At 47.3% G+C, this 27,809-nt stretch overlaps 1 long non-coding RNA gene across 1 annotated transcript in view; it reads right to left on the reverse strand.

Moving 5' to 3' along the window:
- Positions 1-5,169: 5,169 nt before the first annotated feature.
- The window catches only part of LOC139460584 (uncharacterized), a 30,704-nt gene continuing 8,064 nt past the window's right edge, over positions 5,170-27,809 (reverse strand). Inside the window, exons 2-3 of the long non-coding RNA XR_011652810.1 lie at positions 15,112-15,184; positions 5,170-5,454 (exon numbers count right to left, since the gene is read on the reverse strand). This is a non-coding gene — a long non-coding RNA (uncharacterized lncRNA). The remainder of the gene's footprint in view (positions 5,455-15,111; positions 15,185-27,809) is intronic.

Below are 27,809 nucleotides of genomic sequence, written 5' to 3' on the forward strand. Positions count from 1 at the left end.
TCTGTACAATGTAAAGTGATGTCCTCTACATAACTGGTGTGGACCAGCTGAGGGGTGAGAGACCGTGTGAACATACCTGCCTCTGGGGGACCGACAGCTAGCCATGTGTGTCATCCCTAGATGTCTATCCCAGTAAAAGCGTCCTGGTGCTGTGGCCACGTGTTTTATCAACTATCCTACTTCTGCAATGGCTGACACAGGGACACACTCCTCCCCCGACCGCCACGACATCACCGTATACATTCATACACCGACCGTCCAGTGACTGGCCTTCATGTCACAATTGATGTGTTATCAACAAATGAAATGAACACCTCCCTCACATCCACCTGAACTTCGTGAAATCACATGACCTACTTCCCTGCACCACGCGCTATGTTGCGTAGGCCATAGGGTCACGACCTTGCAAATTACTACCTTTCGCGCCAATGAAAATATTCATAGGAGATACGCTCCCTAAAATAGCCTCCCTCAGTAAATACTACCCGGTATATTGTATGAGATGATCAAGTTATGCCACCCATGTTTCTCTGTATTATGCTGCATGATTTACATGGGACTTGGTCGGTATGTTTAACCACCACAGCTAACGGGTTTGTCAAAAAATGTGACATAACGTTCATAGCTCGTTTGAACATAAGTGAACATATCATTTTAAACACAAGCCACCAACAAGCAGCTGGCAGACGGATCTGGACATGGGCGCTGTACTCATGTAACTGTATTGAGTCGTGGAGCGAACCAGGAAGGCTGATCGTTGGACACAAACCACAGCGTGGGACACAGGTCGTGAAAAAATGTTTAAAAACGGGGAAGTAAGTTACTTACGTGCAGCGGGCAGCAAGATGAGATGATGGTGTATCTAACTCCCTCGTCAAGTGGTGGATGGTGAACCCGACAAGCATGCCCTTTATATGGGGGACAAAAGGGTGGTCGGTACATTCAGGATAAGCAACACTCGGGGCAAAACAATAGAAGAGAGGAAAGGGGTAGCTACAATCAATCAGCGCTTATAGACAAGGAGGGGTGGGGGAGGGTGGGGTGAACTAGCCCCAGGGATTACCTATTGTGGGTCGTACAGTAGGTGCTGTTTTGTTTGGGTTTATGAATAAGCTATTGTACTCTGCGGGCGTCTGGTAAGTACTTGTGTCAACACAGAAAGCGAGACAAGTTGTTTCAGGCTTATGTCGACATTAAAACTAGACGGTGGAAGTAGATTTTATACGCATTACAGATGGACGAGTTGATTTCATTTCTTTGAATTTATAAGGCTATCTAATCCGTAGCTTCAATAATTCAAAGGGATAATACTCCAGGTCGACACCTTTAGCATGGTATTCTGCTGCTGGGAGATTGGCGATGCCCCATGCCTTTGCAAGACCCAAGCAAGCCTCCACGACTTCCCGAGCCTGTCAAACATGTCTAATGCTTTCCCCAGTACTGACAGGAAAACATACACAACCAGTTACACATCACTGTAGGATTACACCGAGTTACACATCACTGTAGGATTACACCGAGTTACACATCACTGTAGGATTACACTGAGTTACACATCACTGTAGGATTACACCGAGTTACACATCACTGTAGGATTACACTGAGTTACACATCACTGTAGGATTACACCGAGATACACATCACTGTAGGATTACACCGAGTTACACATCACTGTAGGATTACACTGAGTTACACATCACTGTAGGATTACACCAAGTTACACATCACTGTAGGATTACATCGAGTTACACATCACTGTAGGATTACACCAAGTTACACATCACTGTAGGATTACACCGAGTTACACATCACTGTAGGATTACACTGAGTTACACATCACTGTAGGATTACACCGAGTTACACATCACTGTAGGATTACACCGAGTTACACATCACTGTAGGATTACACCGAGTTACACATCATTGTAGGATTACACCGAGTTACACATCACTGAATGAATAAAGTACTTATTGGTGAGAACCAAGCAAGGAATTGCATCGTGATGTTGTACACTGCTTTATCACATGCCGCCCAAACGACTGACAATGCACAGTTATGTCATGGTGCAGGTTTTACGCAAATTACTTTTTTTAATCGCGGAAACCATGCCCACTTTGGTGGGCAGATCAACTGAAGAAGCTGCATGTCAATTGTGTTATTGCCAGACTTTCCGCCAACACAATGCCCCTTTCCTTCGCAGGAGAAACATCACGTGTACCTATTTCAATACTGGTCATGCCGTCAACAGCTCTCAACCCATGTTGGCCATTACCGATGTAATCTCGTGTAGTCAGTTTTTTCAAGCGCGGATGTTAAGTTATTAATATTTTTCTTGCAAACAAAACGCACTTGCAACTTATCTTATACGGGAAATCATCAGTAAATTGCACATCGCAATGAGCAGACTGCACCTCCTAACCAACAGAAGGTAAAGTTGCAACAAGAAATTCAATTACATTAGAGAAGCGAGTCTCCTAAATATAAATGAAATTCCGCTGCAGTGATAATGGGACGTTTTTGATGAAAGTTGCTATGACAATGGACAAGCCCGCGCATGCGTCTGGAGCCCCGAGGGCGTGCTCTGTTTAAGATTTCGCGTGTCTAGTCACAGAGCTAGTTAAATGAGTGGTGATGGTTGCGTAGCAGGAGTAAGTCAACGAAATACTGTCGTATCCCAGACAAGCTAAACTCTGTCATTTTGTTTTGAGATTCCGCTCCGATACTGCACAGGGGCGCTCTCAATGTCACAGTGCTGTTTCGCTTTCACTGATCTCAGGTCCAGCGAAACCGGAGACGATTATTCTCTGGTGTGATAACCTTATCTCACGCAGCACATCGCCCTCTCGGGAAACGCTCTATCATTTAATTCTCAATCACAGGAAAATCGGTTTGATTTTATCTCCGGAATAAATGTAGCATTGTCTGCATAGTGCTGTGTGTTTCTCACAATTGCGTTACACAACGGACTAGTCTGAGGAAATTGCTGTTCCCGATAACGTTATTGTGAACTAGCTCTTATACAAACTGAATAAGGCAAATGTATTCCACAACTTTGATTTCCTTTGACCTTGTCCCTCAATTTGCATTCTGTTAAACATCCTCGCACGTTCGACTTACAAACGACACACACCATCAGATGCTGAGTCCGCTAAGTACACACACCATCATATGATTGACCCCACAAACTACACACACCACCAGATGATTGATTTCACTACGTGCACACACCACCAGATGATTGACCCCACAAAAGACACACACCATCAGCTGATTGACCCCACAAATTACACACACTGTCAGATGATTGACCCCACAAACGACACACACCATCACATGATTGACCCCACAAACTACACACACAATCAGATGATTGACTTCACAAATTACATACACCACCAGATGATTGACTCCACAAACTACACACACCCCCAGATGATTGACCCCACAAACTACACACACCACCAGATGACTGACTCCACAAACGACTCACACCATCAGATGATCGACCCCACAAACTACACACACCATCAGATGATCGACCTCACAAACTACACACACCATCTGATGATTGACCCCACAAATGACACACCCCATTAGATGATTGACCCCACAAACGACACACTCCATCAGATGATTGACTCGACAAACGACACACTCCATCAGATTATTGACTGTATTTACAACACTACACCAACAGTCGATGGAGTGCAATGATTGTAGTAGACCGACTACTCCACGTATAATGTGCCATATCTGAATGTCACAAGAAACACAAAAACTACTGTTTGACAACCAATGCCCTATCTTGTACAGAATGTTCATGGGTTGCTGCCTGTACAACACAACCAGGAGCTCCTTACACTGGCCACCCCCAGTGTCAACTCGTCACACAGCAAACGTCAATCCCCAGTGTCAACTCGTCACACAGCAAATGTCCACCCCCAGTCTCAACTCGTCACACAGCAAACGTCCACCCCCAGTCTCAACTCGTCACACAGCAAACGTCCACCCCCAGTGTCAACTCGTCACACAGCAAACGTCCACCCCCAGTGTCAACTCGTCACACAGCAAACGTCCATCCCCAGTGTCAACTCGTCACACAGCAAACGTCCATCCCCAGTGTCAACTCGTCACACAGCAAACGTCCACTCCCAGTGTCAACTCGTCACACAGCAAACGTCCCCTCCCCAGTGTCAACTCGTCACACAGCAAACGTCCATCCCCAGTGTCAACTCGTCACACAGCAAACGTCCGCTCCCCAGTGTCAACTCGTCACACAGCAAACGTCCATCCCAGTGTCAACTCGTCACACAGCAAACGTCCACTCCCCAGTGTCAACTCGTCACACAGCAAACGTCCACCCCCAGTGTCAACTCGTCACACAGCAAACGTCCACCCCCAGTGTCAACTCGTCACACAGCAAACGTCCATCCCCAGTGTCAACTCGTCACACAGCAAACGTCCATCCCCAGTGTCAACTCGTCACACAGCAAACGTCCACTCCCAGTGTCAACTCGTCACACAGCAAACGTCCCCTCCCCAGTGTCAACTCGTCACACAGCAAACGTCCATCCCCAGTGTCAACTCGTCACACAGCAAACGTCCACTCCCCAGTGTCAACTCGTCACACAGCAAACGTCCGCTCCCCAGTGTCAACTCGTCACACAGCAAACGTCCATCCCAGTGTCAACTCGTCACACAGCAAACGTCCTCTCCCCAGTGTCAACTCGTCACACAGCAAACGTCCACTCCCAGTGTCAACTCGTCACACAGCAAACGTCCACTCCCCAGTGTCAACTCGTCACACAGCAAACGTCCACTCCCCAGTGTCAACTCGTCACACAGCAAACGTTCGCTCCCCAGTGTCAACTCGTCACACAGCAAACGTTCGCTCCCCAGTGACACCTACCCACATACATGTAGTTAACATCATCAATGTCCCAGTCTCACCTACCCATATACATGTACTTAACGTCGTCAATGTCCCAGTCTCACCTACCCACATACATGTACTTAACGTCGTCAATGTCCCAGTGACACCTACCCACATACATGTACTTAAAGTTGTCAATGCGCCAGTGACACCTACCCACATACATGTAGTTAACGTTGTCAATGCGCCAGTGACACCTACCCACATACATGTAGTTAACGTTGTCAATGTCCCAGTCTCACCTACCCACATACATGTAGTTAACCTTGTCAATGCGCCAGTGACACCTTATATTTAGCTATATTTATCCAAGATATAGCAAGAGATAAGTCTGCGAGATTATACCGGGTTGTCATCTGGTCAGGGATGAAACACAACCACACATTGAAGCACGTGCATATCCCCTGTATCTAAGTCCGGTACACTTACTTGATACAGTGAGCCCCATGGTGGTGCCATACTGGTGTTGCGGTAGTTACGTCACCTCGCCGTCCGTCCAGCTCAGAACACCGGCATCATTCTGTTAGAGAAAGATTCACAATTACAACAAGCGTCGAGTCTAACAAAGTATTCGTCAGTTCTTTGTTCGTTGTGTTTGGGGCGTTCCGTTGGTTGTCATAGTAACAGTCTTTGTTGTGGCTAAGTCTCGGGTGAGCGGGCGGGCGGGCGGACAGAGAGGACGGACACACTGGGTGACAGTCGACACCGCGTCTTTACTGACGGGAAGGGAGCGCTCGGGGAGAGGGAAGCTGGGTGTTGGCAAATGACACTAACTGCTACAGATACATAACTGCTAAAAAATCAAACGTCGATACAGTTTACCCCAGTAACTTTTCATTAATGTCTTTGAAGCTAATAATACGTGAAACAACGTTCCGAGGTCTTTCACCATGGACCAATATGTTACCAGGCACACGTTTCTTGAGCTGAACAGCATTGTGACGTTAATATACGATTTTGTTTTTACCTCGTGTGGCTGTAACAGTGGGAAGCGCTTGACGCCAGAGTCACATCAACAAATAGTTTGGCATGACACCCTGATCACTGAGTGTTTCGTGTAATTGTGTCTCGCTCTATGGTTCCGCAAGGTCACAGCGTACAGTGTTACAGACTTGTTACAGACTTATGACAACACAGAGTCCTCAACCGTAATTAAAGGGTTCCAGATATTGGCTTTTACTGTTGTCGCGAGCTTTGATGGCTATATTTAATGGACAGCAATGTTCGGTGGGTTTTAGTCGAATCCATCAGTAATGTCATGAATAATAGGGGCGGAGACGAGGGATCACGCAATCTAAATATATAAAGTTGCACGTGCTCAACAGGGTCCACTCAGACCACACAGCACAGTGCCCCCATAGACGACAGGGTCAACTCAGACCACACAGCACAGTGCCCCCTTAGACGACAGGGTCAACACAGCACCACACAACACAGTGCCCCCTTAGACGACAGGGTCAACTCAGACCACACAGCACAGTGCCCCTTTAGACGACAGGGTCAACACAGCACCATACAGCACAGTGCCCCCGTAGACGACAGGGTCAACACAGCACCACACAACACAACACAGTGGAGCCTTAGACGACAGGGTCAACACAGCACCACACAGCACAGTGCCCCCTTAGACGACAGGGTCAACACAGCACCACACAACACAGTGGCCCCTTAGACGACAGGGTCAACACAGCACCATACAGCACAGTGCCCCCTTAGACGACAGGGACAACACAGCACCACACAACACAGTGCCCCCTTAGACGACAGGGTCAACACAGCACCACACAGCACAACAGAGTGGCCCTTTAGACGACAGGGACAACACAGCACCACACAGCACAGTGCCCCCTTAGACGACAAGGTCAACACAGCACCATACAGCACAGTGCCCCCTTAGACGACAGGGTCAACACAGCACCACACAACACAGTGCCCCCTTAGACGACAGGGACAACACAGCACAGTGGCCCCCTTAGACGACAGGGTCAACACAGCACAGCACAACACAGCACAGTGCCCCCTTAGACGACAGGGTCAACACAGCACCACACAACACAGTGGCCCCCTTAGACGACAGGGACAACACAGCACCACACAGCACAGTGCCCCCTTAGACGACAGGGACAACACAGCACCACACAGCACAACAGAGTGGCCCTTTAGACGACAGGGACAACACAGCACCACACAGCACAGTGCCCCCTTAGACGACAGGGACAACACAGCACCACACAGCACAGTGCCCCCTTAGACGACAGGGACAACACAGCACCACACAGCACAGTGCCCCCTTAGACGACAGGGACAACACAGCACCACACAGCACAGTGCCCCCTTAGACGACAGGGTCAACTCAGCACCATCCACTGGTTTTAAGTAGGCAATGAAAAGTACAGATTTTACGGTCAAAGTGAACATTCTATCAATGTATGCAGTTATGAATGAGAAATAATCACACCGTGTTTGCTTGTGTGTGTGTAAATATTCCAGCTATATGACGGCGGTCTGTAAATAAGCGAGTCTGGACCAGACAATCAACTGATAGACAAGCATAGTCGCCTTTCACAACAAGCATGGGTTTCTAAGGACCAACTCTACAACGCTGTGTGATTCACCAGCTATGTGATGCCCTGTGTGATACACGTGATACCCTGTGTGATACACCAGCTATGTGATGCCCTGTGTGATACACCAGCTATGAATTGCCCTGTGTGATACACCAGCTATATGATGCCCTGTGTGATACACCAGCTATGTGATGCCCTGTGTGATACAGGTGATGCCCTGTGTGATACACGTGATACCCTGTGTGATACACCAGCTATGAGATGCCCTGTGTGATACACCAGCTACATGATGCCCTGTGTGATACACCAGCTACGTGATGCCCTGTGTGATGCCCTGTGTGATACACCAGCTATATGATGCCCTGTGAGATACACCAGCTATGAGATGCCCTAGGTGATACATCAGCTATATGATGCCCTGTGTAATACACCAGCTATGAGATGCCCTATGTGATACACGTGGTGCCCTGTGTGATACACGTTATGCCCTGTGTGATACACCAGCTATATGATGCCCTGTGTGATACATGTGATGCCCTGTGTGATACACCAGCTATGTCATGCCCTCTGAGATACACGTGATGCCCTGTGTGATACACCAGCTATGAGATGCCTTGTGTGATACGTGATACCCTGTGTGATACACCAGCTATGAGATGCCCTGTGTGATACACCAGCTTTGAGATGCCCTGTGAGATACACTAGCTATATGATGCCCTTTGAGATACACCAGCTATATGATGCCCTGTGTCATACACCCGCTATGTGATGCCCTGTGTGATACACGTTATGCCCTGTGTGATACACCAGCTATGTGATGCCCTGTGTGATACACGTGATACCCTGTGTGATAAACCAGCTATGAGATGCCCTGTGTGATACATGTGGTGCCCTGTGTGATACACGTAATGCCCTGTGTGATACACCAGCTATATGATGCCCTGTGTGATACACGTGATGCCCTGTGTCATACACCAGTCATCTGATGTCGTTATACTACACACCCACTTCATACCATGGAAGCAAGGTTAATGAAACCTTCTGATGGGGGTCTTCGAGGTAACAATAAGGAGATTTCATTAGAAAAATGCACATAAACGATAAATAGCCTTTCATAAATATTCCCCCGTTTCTCCAATTACGAGTCTTGAATTAGCATACCTCTGTATTATTACACGTAATATGATCCGGCGACCACAAAATATTGGAAAAGATGAGCTAGAGAGGTAGAATCGATACTCTTAACACAAACGTGATATGTAAATATAATACGTTGCTAGGAAACCAACATTCTAAATCAATATATCTTCTTTATGGAAACACACACAAGATATTCCAGATAATTGGTTTTAGATGCAGATGTGGGCAATATTTAATGATGGCTAGTGCTTAGTTTCCGGGGGAAATTATAGAGTATCTAAACACAGCCTTTCTATATTCAATGGGAACAGCTCTGTCATACAGAAGTGCCCATAAATAAGTCCATATCTACAGTCATGTAAGGGAATATCATCACGGTATTATTTCTCGGGGGAACTATTTTGAAGAGAACACAAACTTGTGATACAGGGAACATTACATTTTCAGACAACAATTTAAATGAGAGTACTTCATGTAAAGTGTCTGTTACTTTAAACAGAGTGTACACAGGAAGATAAAGTATAGAGATTTGTCGCAGTACTGGATGGAATTCTGCAAGCGGAATGCATACCAGATGCTGGCGGTGTAGAAGCATTAGCTGACAATCGATGAGTGTGCCTGGCCCCACACTAAAACAAACCCTGCTAATTATTGCCTTGTCGTGCATGAGGCCACCCAGGGGCGTCTGGAAAACACACAGCCTCATTCGGGCTTCTCTACATCGATTGTATAATCTCTTATGTAAGTAGAAGCGATCGTTTGCTACAGAGTCATGCTGAGAGTTGGGGTGAGATGCTGAGTCGGGGCCGCACGGACACCATAACCAGGCGAGGCAGTCATGCGAGATATTTCAAATATTGAGAAACTTGATAGCCAAATTCAAATACCAAGAAATCATACCCAAAAATAATAGATATAACATGCAACAAAAGAACCGATTGCATCCAACACGAAATGTTCTTCTATTTACTGGGCAATATTTCACAAAAATGTGTTCCATACCTTCACACTATGTGAAAAATCTAAATATCAAACTGGTAATGGTAGACGTGATTATATCCTATTCGACATTCAACGTTATGAAATGCTTGGCATTCAGTCTGATGAATCATTTGAATCATTGACAGACTTAAAAGTTTTTGGAGTACAAAGCCATGTCGATCGGCCTCCAGACAAAACTAGAAGGTTATCTCCCTTGAATTTATGTTGTATGGTGCGAGCGCCTGACCCTGTCCACACCAGTTCGGTTGGTTTGAACACACAAGACCAATTAGTGTGTTTCCTGAGGGGGCTACAGAAGCTGGTGCGACATGTATGAGTTGTTGAGTCCCAGTACTACAGAAGCTGGTGCGACATGTATGAGTTGTTGAGTCCCAGTACTGCAGAAGCTGGTGCGACATGTATGAGTTGTTGAGTCCCAGTACTACAGAAGCTGGTGCGACATGTATGAGTTGCTGAGTCCCAGTACTACAGAAGCTGGTGCGACATGTATGAGTTGCTGAGTCCCAGTACTACAGAAGCTGGTGCGACATGTATGAGTTGTTGAGTCCCAGTACTACAGAAGCTGGTGCGACATGTATGAGTTGCTGAGTCCCAGTACTACAGAAGCTGGTGCGACATGTATGAGTTGTTGAGTCCCAGTACTACAGAAGCTGGTGCGACATGTATGAGTTGCTGAGTCCCAGTACTACAGAAGCTGGTGCGACATGTATGAGTTGTTGAGTCCCAGTACTACAGAAGCTGGTGCGACATGTATGAGTTGCTGAGTCCCAGTACTACAGAAGCTGGTGCGACATGGTGGGCTGTTCTGGAGTAATGAGACTAGATGCCACTAGATACATCTATACGTCCAGCTGTTCTGGAGTAATGAGACTAGATGCCACTAGATACATCTATACGTCTAGATGTTCTGGAGTAATGAGACTAGATGCCACTAGATACATCTATACGTCTAGATGTTCTGGAGTAATAAGACTAGATGCCACTAGATACATATATACGTCTAGATGTTCTGGAGTAATAAGACTAGATGCCACTAGATACATCTATACGTCTAGATGTTCTGGAGTAATAAGACTAGATGCCACTAGATACATCTATACGTCCAGCTGTTCTGGAGTAATGAGACTAGATGCCACTAGATACAACGTGCAACGGAAGTTCATTAACACAGAGGGATTTTGCTTGATGGTGTCGGCGTGGTGTATGGCGAGTTAGTATCTCTAATTAATAATCATAATGATGACGAAGGAGATTGTGAACACGATTCAGTTATAACTAGATTCCCAGGGTAAGGGCGGGTGTGCCCATCATGTGACGTCTTACACGTTCTATCCGGCATGTCGCTACACGTTCAGTGTACATATGGGATTGTGTGTGATCACCCAAACCAACACCATGTACCCCGTTTCACCTTTGTATCTGCAACACTAGGGGGCGTCACAGTTCCTCGCTATCAGTAGCAGCATAAGAGATGTGTTCAAACCTGTTTCCCCGTGGTATGTGGAGACAGGGGACTACCACTCTCCCCGTAGTGATGGGGTGCAGTAACTGTGAGGCGAGGGAGGGGAGGGAGAGGGGTGGGGGGGTGGGGGGGTGGGGGGGGGGTTGTTGCAGTAGTTGAGGGACGCGAGGTGGGGGAGTAGCTGATGGAGACGAGGTAGGGGAGGGGGAGTAGCTGATGGAGACGAGGTAAGGGAGGGGGAGTAGCTGAAGGAGGCGAGGTAGGGGAGGGGGAGTAGCTGTTGGAGGCGAGGTAGGGGAGGGGGAGTAGCTGTTGGCGGCGAGGTAGGGGATGGGGGATCAGCTGAGGAGGCGAGGTAGGGGAGGGGGGATCAGCTGAGGAGGCGAGGTAGGGGAGGGGGAGTAGCTGAAGTAGATGAGGTAGGGGAGGGGGAGTAGCTGTTGGAGGCGAGGTAGGGGAGGGGGAGTAGCTGAAGGAGGCGAGGTAGGGGAGGGGGTAATAGATGTTGGAGGCGAGGTAGGGGAGGGGGAGTAGCTGAAGTAGATGAGGTAGGGGACGGGGAGTAGCTGTTGGAGGCGAGGTAGGGGAGGGGGAGTAGCTGAAGGAGGCGAGGTAGGGGAGGGGGTAATAGATGTTGGAGGCGAGGTAGGGGAGGGGGAGTAGCTGTTGGAGGCGAGGTAAGGGAGGGGGAGTAGCTGTTGGCGGCGAGGTAGGGGAGGGGGGAGTAGCTGAGGAGGCGAGGTAGGGGAGGGGGAGTAGCTGAAGTAGATGAGGTAGGGGAGGGGGGTAGTAGATGTTGGAGGCGAGGTAGGGGAGGGGGAGTAGCTGAAGGAGGCGAGGTAGGGGAGGGGGGAGTAGCTGTTGGAGGCGAGGTAGGGGGGGAGTAGATGTTGGAGGCGAGGTAGGGGAGGGGGAGTAGATGTTGGAGGCGAGGTAGGGGAGGGGGAGTAGATGTTGGAGGCGAGGTAGGGGGGGAGTAGATGTTGGAGGCGAGGTAGGGGAGGGGGAGTAGATGTTGGAGGCGAGGTAGGGGAGGGGGGAGTAGCTGTTGGAGGCGAGGTAGGGGAGGGGGAGTAGCTGAAGTAGATGAGGTAGGGGAGGGGGGTAGTAGATGTTGGAGGCGAGGTAGGGGAGGGGGAGTAGCTGAAGGAGGCGAGGTAGGGGAGGGGGAGTAGCTGTTGGAGGCGAGGTAGGGGGGGAGTAGATGTTGGAGGCGAGGTAGGGGAGGGGGAGTAGATGTTGGAGGCGAGGTAGGGGAGGGGGAGTAGATGTTGGAGGCGAGGTAGGGGGGGAGTAGATGTTGGAGGCGAGGTAGGGGAGGGGGAGTAGATGTTGGAGGCGAGGTAGGGGAGGGGGGAGTAGCTGTTGGAGGCGAGTTAGGGGAGTTTGGGGAGTCTAATGGCTCTTGTAGGTGTGGTCTCATGGATAAGTATGAGCAAATTAAGTGATTGCGAATTGACATTTCAATAATTAATCCAATGATCTGTAAAATGTGTCCGATGCTATAGACGATACGATGTTTGGACTGCCAGCACGTCTAATTGGTTTGTTACTATGCCAGGAACGCGACTTCTGGAGATATGTAAAATGTCACAACCGGCTGGTGAAACAACAAGAAGATAGATTAATCACAAATGTCACGACATGTGGAAATAGCCGGTCACGTGAGCTCATTCCTGTCACCCTAAGGCGTGCAAAGGACAGCTGACCATCACAGAGGAAGAGGGGGTGTGTGGTGTGTGTGTGTGTGTGTGTGTGTGTGTGTGTGTGTGTGTGGGGGGGGGGGGGGGGGGGGGGGGTGTTCTAATTGTCCATGATAAACCTGTCCCGACTCGGTGGAAGTTTAATCTGGAAATCCGAGGTATCTGAGATATCCCATTGCCTATCTATCCGTCTATCTATCGGGCCACACAACTTACCTATGTAACAGTTTGCCCTGCGGGATAGACCAATGTCAATGGGGGTCACGACGGGGGTGAGCACTCTTAGCGTTCATATTTTACACTTACGTCACCGCGCTACGCCCGCCCATTGTTATAATTGCGTCTCTTATCGCCACAGACCTGCATATATGTATACAATTGACTTATTAGTGGCAGAGTCCTTATCAGTGATGCACAAAGGAAATATTGAACTCCTCACCGCCTGACATCAACGCAACAGTTCACGTACAAGAGGCGACTGGGCAGAGCTACATCTCAACATCAGTGGGAGGGGTTCTGACTGGGTAGGGAGCAGTCTATTTGGCGGTGGTAGTTGTATTAGCTATGGATAATGTCTAAACCTGTTCATGCTCCCATTCCCCACATCACGCATTGTTTTATGTATTTGAGTGATGTTGATGCATTTGAATACATTAATATATATTAAAGTAAAACTTGCAAGCTAAGGGCAAAGTTTTAGTTTTCTGATTCGTTGTCAAACGGATTGGAAATACTAAGATTATATTTCTCAAAACGCCTACCCCTTTTTCTGAGATTTCTTTTTAATTTTAGAACACTGTCGCAGAATATCGCTTCAATAAAGTATTAGTCATTTGTCAAAGAGTGATGGGGATGGATGGATAAATGAAATTATATTATCAATGCCGCGCTGTCGTTAAGTAAAACGTTAAGAAAATGGAAGCGCGTCTCAGAAACGCATCCAATAAGCCCGCGCCGGCCGACCGTCATGGTGATGGTGGTGCAGGAGCACGTGCTGCCGCTATGAAGATGAATCTCTATTGATCCAACACACCAAACTGCTCATGTAATTTCCTACCGGCAAAAGAAGCGAAACGAAACTTGGATTCACCAATGACCAACGATTTCTCAGATAACACAGTGGTTTTAATTTCCTCTCGGCTATTAATACCAAACGAAAACGGCGACGTTCGCTCTTACTCGTATGGAACGAAGGATCTCTTCTGCAAGGGGAAATTTTGTCTGAATTGAGAAAGTAAACTGTTCTCTACTTTTCAAATTGTTTCAATAAAAACGGAAATTCGAAAGTTTATTTGCGGGTCTCAGTTCAAAAGGTCAATAACTCTCTTCACAGAGGGCGACGACCTTGTGCGACATTTTATAAAGCTGCATGGGGTGCACGAGCTACAGGGGTGGCCAGGCAGAACAGTCTTGCGAGCGTCGATGTCCATGTATCCGCTGACAACAGTTTACATGGAATTAAAACGCTTCTTTCTCGAAGTATTGCCTCCTCACTCCTCACGCCTACGGTAAAGTACCGAGAAGCACCCTTAAACATTGTATATCAGCTAAACAAGTTGAATCCAAATTTTCTTTTTCACAAAAGACGTTTTCAAAACAATTTACGTAATTCCCTTCCGATGCACATAGCATAATTTCACGAGGAATCGTTACTCTGGACACACGGCACATGTAGATCGAGTCGTTTCAGTTTCAGAAATGTGAAGCATGCATTAAGAACTAATCGCCTTCCGATCATTATGTGACCTTTGAAAGTAAACCAAGTCGCCATCAGCAAGGAACACAAGTCACACTACAACCCGGCTATCGGGAACAAGGACTGTTTGTAATGGCGGAGCAATATATGCTGTTGTGTCGTGACGAGGCATGCCTTTTCACCTTTGTCTATTTAATGAGCGTGCTTATCTTGCGTCGACCTTATTTAAAGAAGCCTTGGCAGAGGAGAGTCAATATTGAGTCAGCGCCATCTTTTCAAACCTCATTTATGACTATCAGTCCGCGCTAATTATTTGAAATATAGTGCATGCCTCTATAAAGCTAATAATGAGACAGTGGGGGGGATACACAACTATTTCCTGGTCAGATATACTGCCGGAAGTCGTGTTTTGTGAAATTTAATCATTGCTGTAAGCTACGTACCACATGAATACTGTCAAAAACATTGGGCCCAGTAGCTTCACTAGGGACAGGGGGTCCAAATGACTGCACAGTATGTGCATATTCGAAAATGAATGACATTATTAAGTGTGAACACTGAATACGCAAATGCATTTGCGTTTAATTCAAGAGATGGTGCAACTTACCTGCATCGGCCTGTTTCTGGGTTATAATCCCCTCACACGGAATCAGAGATAATCCTCGCAACACGGCGGCAGTCTGAAACACAGAGACTGTACTTGAAACACACAGTGTAATGTAGGTGGTAGATTGCGGCAGTGTCACATCGGCACAACGGCCCGCACGCCTGGATAGGGCGTCATCAGCACTGCCTCAACATCGGAACACTGAAGCCAAAAGGCGAAAATTCAGCATACATAACATACTAGAACATTTCCGATATGTATTTTGGGGAGAAACCTGGTGATCAGTGTGGGCGTGTCCGGGACCCGCTGGGTGGTAGTTACACGCTAGGACTACCGACCACGCTGTCACGTTCACAGACGTGCATGTTGTGCCAAGCACGCCAGACATGACTAGATTGAAGATGAGAACAAGTTATCATTCTAAAACAAAGTCTAGCACAGTTATCTCCAGAATGAGGATGTTTCACGGTGGAATTACAGCAGCAGTCGACACCGTGACGCGAGGTGCTGATGCTGCGGTAGTCGACACCGTGACGCGAGGTGCTGATGCTGCAGTAGGCGACACCGTGACGCGAGGTGCTGATGCTGCAGTAGTCGACACCGTGACGCCATCTGGGGATGCTGCAGTAGTCGACACCGTGACGCCATCTGGGGATGCTGCAGTAGTCGACACTGTGACGCGAGGTGCTGATGCTGCAGTAGGCGACACCGTGACGCCATCTGGGGATGCTGCAGAAGTCGACACCGTGACGCGAGGTGCTGATGCTGCAGTAGTCGACACCGTGACGCGAGGTGCTGATGCTGCAGTAGTCGACACCGTGACGCGAGGAGCTAATGCTGCAGTGGGCGACACCGTGACGCGAGCTGGGGATGCTGCAGTAGTCGACACAGTGACGGTAGGCGGTGATGGAGGCGAGAGAGATACTGACCGAGACGGCAAGGGATGAGGCCAATCGCATTGACTGTTCAAACTGACAAATTATACTTGTAAAAACTAGCGCATGAGATTGGAGTAGGGTTGTCTTTCTTTGCGAAAGAACAAATTGGACGTTCTTCTTCCATTACGCTACTTACAGAGGCGGGCGATGTGATGTTGAGATCCCATTATATTTGCAACAAATCGGAACCTGCTAACTATAGAGGTTAATGGATGATCGCCTCTCAGACTAATGTGTGCGCGCAGGTGGCCCGTGCGTAATGTAATATATCCTAATTCCTTGCTTCATCGTCACTGCGGGAAGGTGCTTTACACTTGTGTCGCCCTAGGTGAAAACACAGGGACTCGCGGACACAATGTTTATTGTGGGTCTCTGACGCTCATACTATGTTGCTGATATTCCAGCTAGGTTTAATCCCATACATGCCTCATGCATATTCTAACACACGAGCTGAATATCAATATCGTGTTCAGATTAGGAATTACATGTGGCTGGCGGGATGAGAGAGATTGGACGAGCTAAATGTGCTTGTATGTACCTCGTGAAATACAAGATCTTCACCGTTTATCATACTGAGACTTGCCTTTGCAGACTTTTGTGTGACCGGACCGGATCAATAATGGTATGACATCAAATATTATGACGTCATCATGTCCTTCCGTGTGTCGGGGTTTGTGTCGGTGGGGGTGGGGAGTATTCTCGCTAACCATCTTAGGATATTACAACTCGACATTCACCTTGCCCACTTTCGTCTCGGGTTTGGTATTCACATTGGGATCCTGGTGCCTGACCGTGGTGGACGGACATACACGACTGACTACCAGTAGGGATGTTTATGTTGACAAACACACCCGCGAACTACAGCCGACGTATGTCAACCAGGGGGTACACGCGCTCTGCATACCAAGAATCTACACCTTGGCCGGGGGTGGGCGATGAGAGTGAGGCACACCCTGTACCCACAACAAGGTCCCGTGGTTCCATGAAGTGAGGGTGGTTGTGCAGCGGCCATCTAGTAACCACAGGCCTGCTGTAGAGCGGCGACTTGTACGGCGTGTGCATCAGCTGCGCGGTGACGTGGATGTTCCTGGAAGTAGGATCGGTGACTAACGCGTGTACTGTGCATTTTCCACACTCATCCGGGTTCATTACACGTCTGTTGACATGGTAACGAGCGAACAGTGGATCTCATTTCTAATTGAGTTTATTTGATGAAGGTGTTATTACATTCCAGAGGTTTCAAATCAATCATTTTGATTTTCAGTACAGTGACAGTGATCATGGTTACCCACGCTGTATGTTCCCACAGATGTCGTGGTTCTCCGTGGTATATGTCCCTATAACGTTCTTGTACTCCGTGGAATATGTCCCTATAAGGTTCTTGGTTCTCCGTGGTATATGTCCCTATAACGTTCTTGATTCTCGGTCGTATATGCTCCTATAACATTCTTGGTTCTCCGTGGTATATGTACCTTTAACGATCTTGGTTCTCCGTGGTATATGTACCTTTAACGTTCTTGATTCCCGGTCGTATATGCTCCTATAACGTTCTTGGTTCTCCGTGATATATGTACATTTAACGTTCATGGTTCTCGGTGGTAAATGTACCTTTAACGTTCTTGGTTCTCCGTGGTATATGTACCTATAACGTTCTTGTTCTCCGTGGTATATGTCCCTATAACGTTTTTGGTTCTCGGTGGTAAATGTACCTATAACGTTTTTGGTTTTCTGTGGTATATGTCCCTATAACGTTCTTGGTTCTCTATCTAAACTAATAATGATAATAATAATGGTAACCATATCTATCTTAAATAAATGTTTGGACATGTCTCCATGCCCGACTGGTATATGCAGCTTATACACAGAACCGTTCTCTGCGTCCTCTTACGAAAACAAAACTTGTAATGAAATATATATATTAAATACATTTTATACATCATATTCAATAGAAGAAATGAGGGACCTTATCTGACATTATCGTGTTATAGAGGGAAGCTGAGTCCACACCATGGTGCGTGTGTGGCACACTGATCAGGGTCCCCGCCAGGCGTCTATCTGTGGTGAGGACGCCTGTCACAGGCACTGCCTGTCGCTGAGAGTCTAATCTAAAACGGAATTACCACTTTTGTATAGCACAAACACGTAATCATTTGGCGTAAAAACAAAATGGCCGTTCCCCAGCGCAATTAACTCGGCGAGTTGCAAGACCTGACCAAAGTTGCATAAGCACAAGAAAGAGAGTTGACACTAAAGAAAGACAACTCATAAAACATGCATAACGTCGGTTTATATCCCTGATTCCTAATCAAATTTATCGGTCCGAATCGGAGTTTGCTTGCTTTGCATTGACACACCAGATTGACGGCACGTGTAAATTTCAGTCACTTTTCACCAATCGATCAACTTGTGAAATCCTGGACTCTCGCTTTATCTCGCCACATTCCGGTCTTACAGACGTGAACCATTCTTTCTGACAACTCCAGATTTTGATATCTCGCTTTTTTCGTCTTAGCGACTGCCTCCAAACCATTAATTATATAAACTGACACGTTACGAACATGATACCTCGCGCTGGTTCATTACTGCAAGACTTAAGGGTCGTATAGGCATCTTCCGGTCTGTTTACAAAATATCCGGGCATGCCGAAATGGATGGGATGGGCTGGAGTATCGTTCTTTCTAAGTGTACAGTGTCAGACACCAATGGACATCTGAAAATCTCTCCTAACATAGCATATTATTGTTCACAGAGTAAACCCAGCATCAAAGAAGAACAGATAGCAGAAAGGAATGAAAACCTGATTATAACCCATTTGACCAGAGAACTTAACATTTCTTGAAGTTCCAGAATGTCTAATTACATTTAAATATTTTTATCACACGACTTTGCCTGTTGTTAGGTAACTGATGTATATTTTCTTCACGCGTGCTGTGCAAAGGTCTGCCATCTCCAGCCGCGGTGACTGTGGAATTCTAGACCCCTATCGTGTTCAAACCAGGCCACTAATCCATTAGTCCATCTAATTATAGGGCTTTAAGACACAATCCTATTTTGTTGCTATGCAACGATAATAAACATAAATAAACACATTTCCATAGGAACGAGTGTGTTTGATTATCCCTGTTGTATCCCTCACGTCATGTGTTCTTCTCCTATTGGACTTCAAGGTAAGCGGTGTGTGTCAGACTCGTCCTGTATTGATAGACTACATACTGACCACTGGCCAACCTTAGTCAGGCCTAGTACTTTCAGTTTACCTGTCACTCAAGTTCTCACTCGGCGGTCCAGACTGGTGGTGTGGGAGATACAAGGCCACATGAGAAGAGGCCGACAGTATTGACTGCTACACCAGGGGACAGTATTGACTGCTACACCAGGGGACAGTATTGACTGCTACATCAGGGGACAGTTTTGACTGCTACACCAGGAGACAGTATTGACTGCTACACCAGGGGACAGTATTGACTGCTACACCAGGGGACAGTATTGACTGCTACACCAGGGGACAGCATTGATTGCTACACCAGGAGACAGTATTGACTGCTACACCAGGGGACAGCATTGACTGCTACACTAGGAGACAGTATTGACTGCTACACTAGGAGACAGTATTGACTGCTACACCAGGGGACAGTATTGACTGCTACACTAGGAGACAGTATTGACTGCTACACTAGGAGACAGTATTGACTGCTACACTAAGGGACAGTATTGACTGCTACACCAGGGTACAGTGTTATAAGTTCTATCAGGATCACGAAGCGTGCACCCGGGTTTCATAAGTCCCGCGTTAGATTTTATACAACGAGCCGTAGTGATCCTGTTACAACGAATTTATCTTACCGACATGTTTTAATGTGACATTGTAACAAAATAAAACAAATTCAAAACTGATAAAAGCAGCTGCTCGATTGAGCAGAGGTTAACTGGAAAAAAGCGTCCGGCTTTTTGCTTTGAAGCGGGGTATAAGGGATTTATTCTGACTCTCAGACATTCACGTGCAGCCTGTGTTGTTCGTGGTGGGGTATACGAGGTATTGAGATATGGGCACATTGGCTTGTGGGGGTATTTAGATATGGGCACATCGGCTTGTGGGGGTATTTAGATATGGGCACATCGGCTTGTGGGGGTATTTAGATATGGGCACATCGGCTTGTGGGGGTATTTAGATATGGGCACATCGGCTTGTGGGGGTATTTAGATATGGGCACATCGGCTTGTGGGGGTATTTAGATATGGGCACATCGGCTTGTGGGGGTATTTAGATATGGGCACATCGGCTTGTGGGGGTATTTAGATATGGGCACATCGGCTTGTGGGGGTATTTAGATATGGGCACATCGGCTTGTGGGGGTATTTAGATATGGGCACATCGGCTTGTGGGGGTATTTAGATATGGGCACATCGGCTTGTGGGGGTATTGGGATGTGGGCACATCGGCTTGTGGGGGTATTTAGATGTGGGCACATCGGCTTGAGGGGGTATTGAGATATGGGCACATCGGCTTGTGGGGGTATTTAGATATGGGCACATCGGCTTGTGGGGGTATTTAGATATGGGCACATCGGCTTGTGGGGGTATTTAGATATGGGCACATCGGCTTGTGGGGGTATTTAGATATGGGCACATCGGCTTGTGGGGGTATTTAGATATGGGCACATCGGCTTGTGGGGGTATTTAGATATGGGCACATCGGCTTGTGGGGGTATTGGGATGTGGGCACATCGGCTTGTGGGGGTATTTAGATGTGGGCACATCGGCTTGAGGGGGTATTGAGATATGGGCACATCGGCCTTGTGGGGGTATTTAGATATGGGCACATCGGCTTGTGGGGGTATTGAGATGTGGGCACATCGCCTTTTTGGGGTATTTAGATGTGGGCACATCGGCTTGTGGGGGTATTTAGATATGGGCACATCGGCTTGTGGGGGTATTTAGATGTGGGCACATCGGCTTGTGGGGGTATTTAGATATGGGCTCATCGGCTTGTGGGGGTATTGGGATGTGGGCACATCGGCTTGAGGGTGTATTTAGATGTGGGCACATCGGCTTGTGGGGGTATTTAGATATGGGCACATCGGGTTGTGGGGGTATTTTGATAAGGGCACATCGGCTTGTGGGGGTATTTAGATGTGGGCACATGGGCTTGTGGGGGTATTTAGATATGGGCACATCGGCTTGAGGGAGTATTTAGATGTGGGCACATCGGCTTGAGGGGGTATTGAGATATGGGCACATCGGCTTGTGGGGGTATTGAGATGTGGGCATATCGGCTTGTGGGGGTATTGAGATATGGGCACATCGGCTTGAGGGAGTATTTAGATGTGGGCACATCGGCTTGTGGGGGTATTGAGGTGTGGGCACATCGGCTTGTGGGGGTATTGAGCTGTGGGGTATTAGGACATGTACTCATATCGGGGTGTTGGCATACTAACGTGTAGCTACGTCGGGGTGGAGACACACTTGGTTGTACGGACATTTGGGTGTCGGCATATACATGACGATAAAGTATCAACGTGGATAAAATCGTTGTTTATGTAGAAGTAAGCACGTACTATTACGTTAGTGTCGACCACGCCCTCCCCGGCAGCAGTGCAACTGATTAGCCACCCTGTGTCCTTCATTCACCTAGCTTCCTCAGTTTTCGATAACAGTATTTGCTCAGGAAAGTTAGTACGAGATAAGATAAGATGTAAATTGTTACACGTTGTGTTTCCTGTATTTGCTCGCAGAAGAATGTTATCGACCTTTTCCTTCCTCTATGTTTACGATATACATGCTTACAATGACACGTTTACAGCCATACAGTGCGGCATCAGTGAAACCTACTCACCCCCTATATGTCTGATACAACGTGCAGTGTCTGTACAGCATAAACACTCCTGTATGTCTGATACCATGTGCAGTGTCTGTTCAACATAAACACTCCTGTATGTCTGATACCACGCTAAGTGTCTGTACAACATAAACGCCCCTGTATGTCTGATACCACGTGCAGTGTCTGTACAACATAAACGCCCCTGTATGTCTGATACCACGTGCAGTGTCTGTACAACATAAACGCCCCTGTATGTCTGATACCATGTGGAGTGTCTGTACAACATAAACGCCCCTGTATGTCTGATACCACGTGCAGTGTCTGTACAACATAAACGCCCCTGTATGTCTGATACCATGTGGAGTGTCTGTACAACATAAACGCCCCTGTATGTCTGATACCACGTGCAGTGTCTGTACAACATAAACGCCCCTGTATGTCTGATACCATGTGGAGTGTCTGTACAACATAAACGCCCCTGTATGTCTGATACCACGTGCAGTGTCTGTACAACATAAACGCCCCTGTATGTCTGATACCATGTGGAGTGTCTGTACAACATAAACGCCCCTGTATGTCTGATACCATGTGGAGTGTCTGTACAACATAAACTCCCCTGTATGTCTGATACCACGTGCAGTGTCTGTACAACATAAACGCCCCTTTACTCTGTAAAGTCACATGTATACCGGGGATATCAGTGAGGGTATGCTCCTGGCAAGACACGAAATGTATACAAATTTCACGTCAATACCACTTCCACTTCAATGTTGTGACAGAGGGGCCCAAACTCGGTGTATGTGTGAGGTGAGTGTATTGTGGGTGGAGAAACTGGTTCGACGGTGGTATTTGAAGTCAGTGGGGCATAAGGTGGAATGTGTGTGTGTGTGTGTGTGTGTGTGTGTGTGTGTTGGGGGGGGGGGGGGGGGGTTGCCTGGTGACTAACTGCTGTACACACTAATTATAGCAGCAGGAAGGAGGCCACGGCACATCTCCCTCACAACAGGCAACAGTGCAGAGTTCATGCTTCTATATCGACTGACTTAAATTTCAGTCGATCCAAGTCCCTTAATGGGACTCATTCGACTGGTGCTGGTGCTACTACTGCGATCTATTAGCATTACAACGGGAAGCTTCAACGAGCTGGCATACACAAGTAATGCAATAGACAGCCTGTTTAGAAAACTAATGATTTTATAATAACATATTAACTTTCATTAATTGTGACGACAAGGCTATAAAAAATAATTGATGTTTCTGTGTTCGTTTTATTGCGTGGTTGAAAACGTAGTGCAGGACTTTAACACGGAGGAAGGAAGGACATGTGGAATATGCCCTACAGCAATGCTGTCGGTCACGTGACGCTCATTATGCTGCAACCATTGTTCGAGTACTTTAAAGTAGAGTCATGTGATACATACCCATCACGTGATTTGGATTACGTGAGATTGAATACGAAACCAAAAAGTTCTGTTTCCGCGATAAGCATCAATTTAGCGCCTTCTTCCGGCTGTAGCGAGACTGGGTTGATTTCATGATGGTGGATATACGACGCGACGGTGTTCGTACAACCAACATGAAACTAAGGACATTGGGAATGAGTATGTCCACGTTCGTGTTACGCATTATTCATGATATTGGGAATGTATTCTTCACATCACCAGAGATAGTAGCCAATTAAAATACAGGTCAAACAGAACATGCTTCAGGATACCGTGCACCATGGACAGTGTGATGTGCACGTGTATCATGGTCAATGTGTTGTGTGCTGTGTATCATAGTCAGTGTGTTGTGTACGTGTATCATGGTCAGTGTTTTGTGTGCTGTGTAAGTGTATCATGGTCAGTGTGTTGTGTGTTGTGTACGTGTATCATGGTCAGTGTGTTGTGTGTTGTGTCCGTGTATCATGGTCAGTGTGTTGTGTGTTGTGTATGTGTATCATGGTCAGTGTGTTGTGTGTTGTGTCCGTGTATCATGGTCAGTGTGTTGTGTGTTGTGTCCGTGTATCATGGTCAGTGTGTTGTGCACTGTGTGTTGTGTATCATGGTCAGTGTGTTGTGTCTTGTGTATCATGGTCTGTGTGTTGTGTGTTGTCTACGTGTATCATGGTCAGTGTGTTGTGTACGTGTATCATGGTCAGTGTGTTGTGTACGTGTATCATGGTCAGTGTGTTGTGTGTTGTGTCCGTGTATCATGGTCAGTGTGTTGTGTCCGTGTATCATGGTCAGTGTGTTGTGTGTTGTGTAAGTGTATCATGGTCAGTGTGTTGTATGTACGTGTATCATGGTCTTTGTTATGTGTGTTGTGTAAGTGTATCATGGTCAGTGTGTTGTGTGTTGTGTCCGTGTATCATGGTCAGTGTGTTGTGTCCGTGTATCATGGTCAGTGTGTTGTGTGTCCGTGTATCATGGTCAGTGTGTTGTGTGCTGTGTATGTGTATCATGGTCAGTGTGTTGTGTGTTGTGTAAGTGTATCATGGTCAGTGTGTTGTGTGATGTGTATGTGTATCATGGTCAGTGTGTTGTGTTTTGTGTCCGTGTATCATGGTCAGTGTGTTGTGTGCTGTGTATGTGTATCATGGTCAGTGTGTTGTGTGTTGTGTAAGTGTATCATGGTCAGTGTGTTGTGTGATGTGTATGTGTATCATGGTCAGTGTGTTGTGTGTTGTGTAAGTGTATCATGGTCAGTGTGTTGTGTATGTGTATCATGGTCAGTGTGTTGTGTGCTGTGTATGTGTATCATGGTCAGTGTGTTGTGTGTTGTGTCCGTGTATCATAGTCAGTGTGTTGTGTGTTGTGTACGTGTATTATGGTCAGTGTGTTGTGTCCGTGTATCATGGTCAGTGTGTTGTGTGCTGTGTATGTGTATCATGGTCAGTGTGTTGTGTACGCGTATCATGGTCAGTGTGTTGTGTACGTGTATCATGGCCAGTGTGTTGTGTACGTGTATTATGGTCAGTGTGTTGTGTATGTGTATCATGGTCAGTGTGTTGTGTATGTGTATCATGGTCAGTGTGTTGTGTACGTGTATCATGGTCAGTGTGTTGTGTACGTATATCATGGTCAGTGTGTTGTGTGTTGTGTACGTGTATCATGGTCAGTGTGTTGTGTACGTGTAACATAGGTAGCATTAGATGCAAACGTTGATAGGCTGTTTATACAATTCAAGTGTAAAATCCATGCCTTACAATTCTCAGTTAAAAGTATTTCCTCTCACAAGGCTACTGTATTCAAAAGAGGCACTAGGTTTATTAAAGAAAATGAAGTTCTCTTTTTTCTTTGTTTGAACCGATCGCAACGACATACTTCCACACAGCGACACACCACAGGGTCATTTAACAACTGACATCACCCGCAGAGCAACATCAGTTGTGACCACTGTCTCCAGATGGTGCAAGCCCACCACAGGTGTTGCAGAATTTCAGCGACTTGTCTCACAGCCGCCCATCTCGGAGCACGGCCATTGTTTTATCTGTAAGATTTGTAGTTCTGTTCCTCTGTCTGCCCTGACATTCGCAACTTGCGACACGAGCCGACACACACGTAAGCGAACCGTCACCAACGTACACGAGCCGACATACACACATACACGAGCCGACATACACACATACACGAGCCGACATACATACACGAAACGACACATACACGAGCCGACATACACAAGTACGAGCTGACACACACACATACACGTGCGGACACATATATGCGGGCCGACAGCAAACATTTATACGATCTGACACACACACACATATATATGAGCACACACACACACAATCATATACACACGAGCAAACACATATTTACAGGAGAAGACAGGCACACACGATTATACACTCACACATACACCAGTCAACACACATACACACGAAAACATCATTCCCTATGACTTCGCTGAAGCTCCCATTCTCTATTCCTCTTCCACTCTCCCCCTCTGTGACGTCTCCCATTCTCTATTCCTCTTCCACTCTCCCCCTCTGTGACGTCTCTCATTCTCTATTCCTCTTCCACTCTCCCCCTCTGTGACGTCTCCCATTCTCTATTCCTCTTCCACTCTCCCCCTCTGTGACGTCTCCCATTCTCTATTCCTCTTCCACCCTCCCCCTCTGTGACGTCTCTCATTCTCTATTCCTCTACCACTATCCCCCTCTGTGACGTCTCTCATTCTCTATTCCTCTTCCACTATCCCCCTCTGTGATATCTCCCATTCTCTATTCCCCTTCCACTCTCCCCCTCTGTGACGTCTCCCATTCTCTATTCCCCTTCCACTCTCCCCCTCTGTGACGTCTCCCATTCTCTATTCCCCTTCCACTCTCCCCCTCTCTGACGTCTCTCAATCTCGCATGCTTCCTTCTCTCTCTCTCTCTCTCTCTCTCTCTCTCTCTCTCTCTCTCTCTCTCTCTCTCTCTCTCTCTCTCTCTCACACACACACACACACACACACACACACACACACACATCGCTCCCTGGGTCACACCTGCAGCCTACTCGTCAAGCAGTAGGCTTCCAGCATCAGGGGCGTTCCGTCCCGTGTCACACGACGCGAGGGGACTGAGCACTGACAATACCGCTGACAATCACACTTCTTAAAGTAGGTGTTTAGTTCGGTTACTGGGCACAGGGCTCACGTTCAACAAAGCGTTACATTCCTGTCAGGCGCTGACACAGAATTCCCTGAGACGTCAGGCGAGTGTGAAGGGTGTGACGCGCAGTTCACTGCTACGCTTGGTCCCAGATAATAATACACTCTAACAACATCCACCTTAACCCCCGGCTCCCGGCTCCCGGCGCCCACCACCAGACCAACTCCTAGACAAGGGAACGGACGTAGCGGAGTGAGTACACCATATACCCAGATGTATCACAACCCCACCGACACAGGACGTCATATACCCAGATGTATCACAACCCCACCGACACAGGACGTCACATACCCAGATGTATCACAACCCCACCGACACAGGACGTCACATACCCAGATGTATCACAACCCCACCGACACAGGACGTCACATACCCAGATGTATCACAACCCCACCGACACAGGATGTCACATACCCAGATGTATCACAACCCCACTGACACAGGACGTCACAACCCCACCGACACAGGACGTCACATACCCAGATGTATCACAACCCCACCGACACAGGACGTCACATACCCAGATGTATCACAACCCCACCGACACAGGACGTCACATACCCAGATGTATCACAACCCCACCGACACAGGATGTCACATACCCAGATGTTTCACAACCCCACCGTCACAGGACGTCACATACCCAGATGTATCACAACCCCACCGACACAGGACGTCACATACCCAGATGTATCACAGCCCCACCGACACAGGACGTCACATACCCAGATGTATCACAACCCCACCGACACAGGACGTCACATACCCAGATGTATCACAACCCCACCGACACAGGACGGCACATTCCCAGATGTATCACAACCCCACCGACACAGGACGTCACATACCCAGATGTATCACAACCCCACCGACACAGGACGGCACATACCTTGATGTATCACAACCCCACCGACACAGGACGTCACTTATCGTGATGTATGGTGGTGTGTGGAAATCCACTCCTTATTTATCATTGATGAATCATTATAAATCACATGGCCAATGCAATCAGTTACGCAAGTGTACACTTTTTCTGAGCAATGTGCTTCTCCGATATAGGTCAATGAACTGGTGGCCTTATTTCTCAGAGCAAGTAGTTCGTTGTGTGCACTCTTCTCGCTCAGTTCAGACATTGGGGTTAATGTCAGGGACCGTCGCAACGTTGTATATCTGTAACGCCCATCCCAGGACTGCATGCACACTGCAGTGATACCACTGTACAAGGACCTCTGTCGTACGCCACCAGTACATTTCACTTGTCTCTTGTTTTCAGAAGAACACCCAATTCACAGAGAGCAAATAA

The sequence above is a fragment of the Haliotis cracherodii genome, unplaced genomic scaffold (genome assembly GCF_022045235.1).
Source record: "Haliotis cracherodii isolate W230 unplaced genomic scaffold, xgHalCrac1.p SCAF_14, whole genome shotgun sequence".
Lineage (NCBI taxonomy): Eukaryota > Metazoa > Mollusca > Gastropoda > Lepetellida > Haliotidae > Haliotis > Haliotis cracherodii.